Source organism: Microtus ochrogaster, unplaced genomic scaffold (genome assembly GCF_000317375.1).
Source record: "Microtus ochrogaster isolate Prairie Vole_2 unplaced genomic scaffold, MicOch1.0 UNK6, whole genome shotgun sequence".
Taxonomy (NCBI): Eukaryota; Metazoa; Chordata; class Mammalia; order Rodentia; family Cricetidae; genus Microtus; species Microtus ochrogaster.
The window spans coordinates 8,552,860-8,563,214 of NW_004949104.1; the positions used below are offsets into that span (position 1 = coordinate 8,552,860).

At 33.9% G+C, this 10,355-nt stretch overlaps 1 pseudogene; it reads right to left on the minus strand.

Annotated features, from left to right (window-relative positions):
• Positions 1-782: 782 nt before the first annotated feature.
• LOC102001874 overlaps positions 783-10,355 on the minus strand; it is a 16,762-nt pseudogene continuing 7,189 nt past the window's right edge.

Here is a 10,355-nt window from a genome sequence, read left to right on the forward strand (position 1 = left end):
CTGACAAAATGATAAGGACCTAAACCACTGAAACTACAAGTCACTCAATTAGATGTTTTCCTTCTTAAGAATTGCCATGGTTGTGGTGTCTGCTCACAGAAATAGAAACCCTAACAAAGACAGCAATAGAGGAAGACTTTGAATTTCCAATCTACCTGTCTCCATCTCCCAACTGATGGAATTATACTCATGCACTTCCATTGCTTGATGAGTTTGTTCATTTATTTTTAATTGAAAAAAAAATATGTTAATTTAAATATCTGAACTGAAACCACATTTAACAGTATTACCCAAGCAAATGCTAACATACTGGATATTATGCACTTTGATTGGATTAAGGATATAGCAGTATCTGTAATATCTGGATTAAGGAGCTGATTCTAAGGTATTAACTCTAAGTTCCTTGTACTCCTATCAGTTTACAAAAATTATAAAAGATAGATGAACATCTCTGTTCAGCATGGCGCCCCTGCCTCTGGTCCCATCCACTAGCTGTGCTGAGTTTCCAAGGCAGCTAGGTAACTCCAATCATTACCTTACTTTCTCTTTCAGGTTCTTCCACTTATCTAATCCTTGTGTAAGCACTGGTTGGTCGTAAGGCATTTTTTAGGAATTCTGGTTGATTTTCTCTTGACACTTGAAAATTATATTTTAGAGACTTTTAGAAAATAATATGACATTCAAATATTCTCTGTATTCATATAGTTGAGAAGTGGGTCATGGTTTTTCATGGAGAATGCTCAAAATCAGAATTTTTTTTTAAGCACACTGAATGTGAGATTTATTACTGAACATGATTTGGTAGGGTACAGGAGAGCACCGTGAAAGCCCTCAGGAGTGTAGGGCTCGGTACTTGTCCAGAGGACCACGATTAGGAATATATTTGACCCCACAGCCATCAGGAATGAGTCACTTCTCAGCTACCATGTCTTCAAATTCATCTGCATTAAACTTAGTAAAGCTCCATTTCTTTGAGATGTGGATCTTCTGGTGGCCAGGGTATTTGAACTTGGCTCTACAAAGAGCCTCAATCACATGTTCCTTCTTCTGCAGCTTAGTGCGGATGGACATGATGACCTGACCAATATAAACCCTGGCCACTGTGCCCTGGGGCTTCCCAAAGGCACCATACCTGTCTGGAGCCTGTCAGCCCCAGCACAGGACAACATCTTGTTGATTCGGATGACATGAAAGGGGTGAAGCCTCACTCGAATATGAAAGCCATCCTTGCCACAACTCTTTACCATGTATTTGTTGGCACAAATATGGGCAGCCTCCAGAGCTTCAGAAGAATCTTTAAGTTATTATGTAGCTTCATTTATAGGTTTTAATTTTGTCACTTTCAGAGGGATACTTAAATTATTCATTCAGTGTTATTTCATCTTTAAAACCTTCACACAAGATTAATCTCCATCTCTTAAAATCTGTTCAAGATATTTTTCTTACTGGGTGTAAAATTGCACTCTATTGAAGTGTAGATGGAAGTTTCTGTCCTGCCAGGTTCCACAGCCATTCAGTCCCAAAGAAACACATAGAGGCTTATACTATTAATCATAAAATGTTTGGCCTATTAGCTCATTTTTATTATTTACCAGATTTTACAACTTAAATTAACCCTTAATTCTTGTCTATGTTTAGTCACGTGGCTTGGTACCTTTCCTTAGTAAGACATTCTCACTTTCATCCTCTGTGTCTGGCTGGTGATTGGCTCTTTGCCCTTCCTCTTTCCATAATTCTATTCTGCTCACCCCACCTATATCCTGCCAAACTACTGGCCAATCAGCACTTTATTAAAGAATATGAGTGACAAGTCTGTGTACAAGGACATTATCCCATATCACCAAGCTAGAATAAAATTATCAAACTCTATTTAAATATTTTTGATGATATTGTTAATAAGCTTCATTTAAACATTAAAAATAGAATTATAATAATATAAATATAAGATTATTTCTGTAAGTTCTAAAAAACTGTTTTTCAGACACATAAACACATACTCACACATACACGCATTATGTGTAATGTATAAATTAGATGAAAAAGAAAGATTTAGGATAAAAATTTACAGTGTATAGACTTATACATTCAGAATATGAACTCAAAGAAAAATAGTCAGTTTACGGTATTTCTTAAAGAAATAGTTATATAATAATCATTATAGATCTGCTAGAAGATAGAAGATAATAGAAAGTAACCAACTATTTTAAGTTGTTTCTATCTTTCTAAATAAAAGAAAATGTGTACTTCAAATGAACACAAAATGGGGACATAACTCAGTGCTAGACTGATAACCTAGCATGCACTAAGTCTTGGGCTTGATTCACATAACGAGACAAAACGTGGGTGTATCAACATATGCCCATAGTACCAGTGTTCTTGTGGTGAAACTGTATGATCAGGTCATACACAGCTACATAACCAGTTCAAGGAACTTGAGGGCTACAGAAAACTTCGTCAAAGTACTGAATAGTGAAATTTATTAGACAATAAATATCTGATTTAGGCAATGAGCTCTACTTTTGCACTAGTTGCTTACAGTAATTTCATGATCAGAAAAAAAATATATACAAGGACAAACAAGGTGTTTAATTTTATATTAGGTACTATGAAATATTAAAAAATTAGATAAATATTGCAAAAGAGGAAGTTATATATTAGCTAATAAAAGATTACAAATTATAACAAGCTAAAATTTTTCTCTATTTAAATGTGCTAAAATTTCTCAGAAGTATAACAAAATTTTTAAAAGATTATAATTCTTATGTCAGTTTTCTTCTATACAGATTTAGTATATATAAAAGTTGTTTACTTTTAAAGAGATTTACATGCATTGGTCACTTAGAAGAATATTTGGACAACTGTTAATAGAGCACATATCAAGGGAAACTGCTCAAGTCTTGATGAGATAACTTGAATCTTTCACATTTAGACATTTTAATCCCATTTTACCTAAATTTTTAATGTTGTGATATTTTTAATACTTCAAGAAGCAGGGCAAATATCTCCTCATTATTGAGCAACTATTTATGAGAGGTCTGGAATACCTTATGCAAGGAAGTTATTGAGGATGAAATTGTAAAAGTTAGTAGTCCTTGAATTCACAGAATTGGTAAACCAACATATAGCACATAAGGATAAATAAACATTAGATGAAACCTGATATTTGACATGATAAGGCTATCCTCAGAACTTGAGAGCTCATAGGAGAAATAATTTAGTAATTTGGAAGGAACTGGAATGCTTATTGAAGAAAGAAATATCTGTAAGATGAGCAAGAATTTTCCCACCACACAATCAATGTGATGCAGTACTGAAGGCAAATGCTGAAGTGGCAGAACCAGAAAGAATGAAATGTGAGAAAGGTTTAAAGACAAATGACCTGTGCTGGAGTCAGTAGCTCTAAGTGCTTGTCTAAACTTCAAACAAGAAACAAACAAACAAACAAACAAACAAACAAAAAAACCATACGTTTGAGAGGCCTTGAAGAGCATAAGCCAGGGCTCAGACATCAAATTCTTTGAAGCCAAATTTCTAAATTTAGAATTAATTAAAAAAAATACGTTCTTACGATTTTGACAGATCTTTGCTTTAAAAAAATTCAGATAACTAGATCCATATTTAGTTTTCTTGCAACAAATTTGAGGTTGAAGCTCCTGTAAGAAAATTCTTAGTTAAAATTTTATGGATTATTTAGTTATTTTATTTTATTTATTAATAAACTAAAAAAGCATATGCATAATAAAGGTACTATTTTTGTCAGTGTGTGTATTCATTGTAAAATTTAACTTCAAAACTAAATTTGTATGAGAACACATTTTAATGCAGTTAAACGTTAACACGTTTCAAACAAAACAGTTTAGAATCACCATATAGAGCAAGAATGATCACTAATCACAGTATACATTGTTGGTAAAAAATAATTGGCATAGATACAAATTTGAAAGTAATCCAGCAATTTGTACAATTGTCATCTATCAACCAAGGGGATTTGATTAACATGAATGATGGATGTAATACGTAGAGAGATATTGGAGTGCTTCAAATTCTTTGAGGTCTGACAAAACTTTTATAGCCTTGGTGTGAATGACAGAAAGTTGGAATACATAACATTCATGTCTAGGAAAGATTGATGTGTGGTAGTTACTCTTAATCATCTAAGATTTCTGTGACTAATCAATGAAAAAGCAAACTTTATTAAGAATTATTACATAAGAATAAGAAATTGAAGAAAAAGTATGGAAAACTGTGATAGTAATAAATTGTTTCCCATACAGGGAAAGTGTATTCTTTTGTTTGGGAATGTTTTAGGATTAGGCAGAGGGTGGTTGAAGGCTGGGGAAATTGCTATGAAATTGATCAGTTCTCAGGACCTTCATGTTCCATATCAATGTAGGTTGTACACATTGTAATTGTATCACACTAGCTCAACTGGAGCAATTTTGATGCACAGTTTATGAACAATTCCATCAAATAGGGTGTTTAAAGCCCTGGGCTCTGCCTCTCACTGAATCTGGATGTGTTAATTATAGACTTTCATTGCTAGAGCTAATTATTTGATCAGCATTATTAAACTCAGCCATGCCTTTGCTGTTAATTAGGCCATGTTCTGTTCTCCCATTTACGGTCAGTTACCATAGAGAGTTAATTCTGATTTAACCTATAAGTTACTGTTGCTTTTTCTTCATTCTTTCTTACTTCATGTTTACATTAAGGGGTTATCTGAGGTGATACTTTAGGTTCAAACTTCTTGGTAGAAAACACCATTGACAACTTAGTCTATTTTAATTAGTTACATTGGAAATAGAAATAGAAATAAGACAATTGTGTCTTTCATATTCCTTTAAGCATTTTGAGGACCAGGTGGTCTGCATTTACTGGCCCACAGGTTTCTTAACCCTTAAAGTACTGTTTAACCTCAACCTCTGTTCCCATCGCAATGTACGTGAACAACTTACAATTTTCACCATCAGCTTTTTGTTGTTGTTACTAAGTTCTATATCAAGAAAAAAATTATTATTTTGGGAAAAACTTTCTTAAAGAGGTACCTATACATTTGGTATAGGTGATAAATATTCATAAGTGAACCAGACTTTACATTGAAGTAAATGATATTCTTGAAAGAGAAAGTTTAAGAAAGTTTTTTCTTTAAACAATCTCTTATCATATCAAGTATTTGTCAAAGAAGTGTTACAGTGCCATTTTTATGCAGACACAAAGAAGACAAAAATAGTAAGAGTGACAAATTCATCAAAATTTTACATTAACTGATTTATCTTTATTACTTCTCATTATTGTTAAATGAATTTATGCATGAGAATTATTTGAATCACTTTACCATTGCTAAAGTGTATAAAGTCTGATTGTCAGCCTGTACAGATAATTGAGATAAAAGTAAGGCAGAGGAACTAGAGAGTGACTAAAACCCAATAGTATTAAAACAATCCAATTCTTCCATTCAAAAAATAATATAAGACAATTACATATTTTTAATTTAGTCTTTAAAGGTTGTGTCTGAAATTAGTATCAGTTCCAAATTTTTGACAAGATTAAATGTAATTTAAATCTTTATGGAGTAAAATAATCATAATTGCAGTGCTTGTGCTAATATTTTTCAAATAAATGTTAAAAATATTGATTTAATAGTTTTAATATTTAAAAAAAATTGTTTTACTGGAGAAACTTTCCAGCCCTCTAACATACCCTATATCAAGCCCCATACATCATTAAGAAATTGCTTTCTAGATACTGTTTGCTTACTAGTTTACATAAAACAAATCTATCATCTGTATAAAAACATATAGAAAATAATGTTAAGCTAAATAAAAAGTGTCTTCTATGAAAAGTCTACAAGTTAATAAATAAAGAAGCACAATATTTTTCTCTCTGTGATCCTGTATGCCCTTGGGGGGTTGCTGAAGGAAAATAAATACAAACAATTCAAATTATAATTCATGTTTAAGAATATTCAGATATTCCAGGAGAAGTCAGGCAAAAAGAAAACTGGCAAAACTTAATTGAAAATAATGGTAAGGCAAAATGCAAAAATAACAAATGATCATTTCCAAGCTTTTCTAAACTTAGATAAGATAGAAAAATTAACAATGGCTTTTGAAAAAGTTTTGTAAAAATATGTGATGTTCTTTGAAACTTCATAGTTTTAAGCTATTAAAATCGTTTATTCCTTTCATTTTTAGTTAATTGATTAATTTATGCTACATCCCCATCTCAGTTGCCCCTCTCTCTTTTCCTCCCAGTCCCTTCCAAGACCTATGCACTCGGTCTGCCATGCATTTCTCTGTCACTTCTATTCAGAAGAGGGCACAGGACAGACCTCCCATGGATATCAACAAAACAAACACGGCATAACAGGTTTTAACACCTTGCCTTGTATTAAAGCATGGTAACTCAGAATGATGACTAAGGGTCTCCAAAGCCTCTGAAAGAGTCCCACAAGAAGACCAAGCTGCACAACTGTCACATATATGCAGAGAGCGTGATCTGTCTCCTGTAGGTTCCCTGGTTTTCACTTCAGTCTCTGTAAGCTCCTCTGAGTTTAGGTTGGTTGATTATTTACATATTTTTGTGATATCCTTGACCACTGTGACTTCTATAAATCTTCTGCCCTCTCTTTGGGAGAATTCCCCAAGTTCAGCATAGTGTTTGCCTGTGGATCTTTGCATCTGTTTTCTCCAGTTCCTGGATGATGTCTCTATGATGACTGTTGAGCTAGGCACCAAATATCTTTAGGCATCTTTATTTTGACATCTTTTCTATAGACGAGTTTGCTTCTACAGGGGTTTCTCCAACTAAGCCCCCTGTCATAAGTATGAACCTTCTGAGACCAGGCAAGACTGCCAGTGGAGGGACTAGGAGACCAAGCCAGGCCCACCCACATAAACTTCAATATACCATCTTCCATACCTGTGGATGTACTGGGGTGAGGGTGACTCAGAGATTGAGAGACAGGCCAACCGATGGCTGGTCCAGCCTGAGACATATGCCATGGAGTGAACCCATTCTTAACACCACCTGAGTGATGGAACCCAAAAACTGGAGGGCCCAGAGGTCCAGGATAAAATCAAATGGAACTAGAGGAAAAAAAAACCCTGTCTACTCATTTTTATTCTTTCTCATTTTTACTGCCAATAAAATGAAAAATGGGAAAGAACTAGAAAACAACTCTTTAAAAAATCATTAGCTATGAATAATTTTAATACAGGAATACATAGATTGTTATAAAATACCAGAAATACAATATTTTAAAAATTGGATTAAAGAAATTATTGAAAAAGAAGTAGTTTTATTAAAAAAACATATTCAATCAATTACTTCTGTAAAATTGCATTGCAAAGCCTTCTTGGGATGTATCATTCTGGCTGTTTGAATGTAAGTGACCCCCCGTAGTCTCATAAGGAGTGGCACTATTAGGAAGTGTGGCTTTGTTGCTGGAGAAATTGTGACACTCTGGGGCGAGGCTTTGAGGTTTCCTATGCTCAGGATAACTCCCAGTATGTCAGTCTATTTCCGGTTGCCTGCAAGATGTAGCACTCTCAGCTAAATAGACCAACACCATGTCTCCCTTCAGGCCCGTCATGCTCCTCATTTTGATTATAATGAACTGAACCTCTGGAATTGTAGGCAAACCACCCTAATTAAATGTTTTATTCATGAGAGTTGTGTTTCATGGTATGTCTTTATAGGAATAGAAGCCCTAACTAAGACAGTCATTTAACACAGAAATAGGTGATAAAATGTATAGGATGTAGGCAAAAGGACACAGGAATCAGGAATTTAAATTTAATTTTTTTTCAAGGATCAACTCTGTCATATATATTTGGCAGATATATGTATCAAACATAATTTACACTAGAGACTAATATCCTAATAAAGGCTAACAGCTTGAGAGTAGACATTCTAATTTTACAGAAGTTCATTAAGGTAATTTGGGACTAGGCATGTGTATTTCAGTGGCTTTTTCAACAATTAAATCATTTTAACATTAAACGTCTATATTTGATATGATATGAATAAGTACCTTTTCTTAGATTAAGGCTGGGTAAGCAACCCAGAATGAGGAATAGGTTACCAACCTCCAGTCAAAGTGTTAGGGGCAATACCTGCTCCCACTGTTAGAAATCCCTGAAGTAGATCAAAATATGTAGTTGTCATATATATGCAGAGGTTGTTCATTGGTCTCATGCAGGTGCCATGGTTATCAGTTTAGACTGTGAGCTCCTTTAAGACTGAGTTCCTACTGTGGGTCTTTTTGTGATGACCTTGACCTGTAAATCTCTTACAATCCTTCCCACTTTCTTTAGAAGATTCTAATGTTTGACTGTGGGTCTCTACACCTGTTTCCATGGTTACTGGATGAAGGCTCTCTGATGACAACTGAGGTGGTCACCAATCTATGAGTATAGCAGAGTATCATTAGGCATCATTATGTTGACATTTTTTTTCCTTCAATTGTGTTTGCTTTCTTCCTAGATCTTTGGGCTATCCAGCCTCTGGGTACTGACACTCCTAGCAATGTCAGAGCTGTGCTTAATCTCATGGCATGTTTCTCAGAGTGAAGAAACCATTTGTTGACCTCCATCTTAATATAGCTCTGTGATATTTTTATTTGCAATCTTTAGGCAAAGACTGCTTGCTTGTTTCTGGCCACCCAGATCTGAAGTAATCAAACAGAAACTATATTAATTGAAACACTGCTTTGCCAATTAGCTCATGCATATTTCTAGCCAACTTTTACGTTTTGAAATAATCCATTTCTATTAATCTATGTATCATCACGAGACTTATAGTTTACCAGCAAGGTTCCGTGGTATTTGTCTCCTTCAGCAACTACATGGTGTCTCCCTGACTCTGTCTACACTCTCTCTATATCTTTTTTAGTTTGGCTATATTCATCCCTGTTGGAAACAAAAGCCAGATTTATTCATTAAACAATAAAAGCAACACATATACAGAAAGACATCCCACATCACTGGTTTATTGGTAAGGTTCCTGCCAGTGTCTGCCTCTTTCTATGGCTACATGGCATCTCCCTTACTCCACCTTCTTTTCTCCTCTATCTCTGCTTAGAATTCCTGTCTTGCTCTATTCTGCCCTTCTTTATGCCAAAGCAGCTTTAGTCATTTACCAGTAGTAACAAAACACATTCACAGCATACAGAGTGAAATCCCACATGAGTAATCTGATTACAATAAAGTGATTTTTATAAAAAAGCAAAAAGATTAAAATTTCCAGCATGTTATTTTTAAAAGATAATGAATGATTTTTTTCTCCATAAATTTTCAAAAGTTATTTTGTAATACAACATGATATTTTGGTAGCAAATATATATAATCAAATAATTACAACATATAGGAAAATTTATGCATCATAACTTCTCATTGTTAGTCAATATGTTTTAGAAGTTTGATGGGGTTATAGCAACAATAACGTATCTTTTAGCAAGTTTTTAGTATATTGTACACATTGTTAACTTTATCTCTGAATAAATATAGGATGTCTTTATCCCCTCATCTGAAATAATACTCATAGAATGGAGAGTAATGAAAGAAATTTTACTACATAAAAAGAAAGAATATAACAAACTAAAAACCTTTCTAAGGTTAGGAGTTGTATTCAGCTATTCAGGTACAGAGGCAAGAACCTTTACTCACAAAGCCATCTCACCTGTCCCAATCACTGTCCTTGAACTATAAATTGACTTTAAGTTCTTTTACCTCTAAACAAAAGAATGAAATTTCTACGTATTAACAAAAAGTATTTGGTTGGTTCTGGGCAGCCGAGACAAACAAGTAGCCTTCCTCCTACAAAACATAAAAGGAAAAGAAACCAAGATTACATCTCCTCAGTAGAAAATCTTTCAAAAAAGAGTAAATAAAAAAAGAGAGAATGCTAGATACCTAGATAGAAAAAGAGAAAGATTGACCAATGGAATTTAAATGCTATAAGCTAGGAATTATTTATTTTTTCTTATTTTTAAGATATTTCAATGTTTATCACCATGGTACAAATTTTTCAGTTGATAACTATATTGTACTTGCTAGCAGGAGACATACCATAAAGGCATCGTTTGTCCATCCATTATTCCTATATTTTATGCATGGGATACAAAATTTTCAAAACATTAATTATTTTTAATAATTATGTTAATATGTGAGCATTAACATCATATTTGCACAGGAATGCCTGTCTATTCTTTCCATTCTTTCCCTAACACCCTTGTACCTATCACATCAATTGCCTCCAGGACCCAGAGACATTGTATATTAGTGAGGACACTGACAGTTCTATAATGAAGATATGTTTACAGCAAAATGCTAAAGCGTGCCGGGCGATGGTGG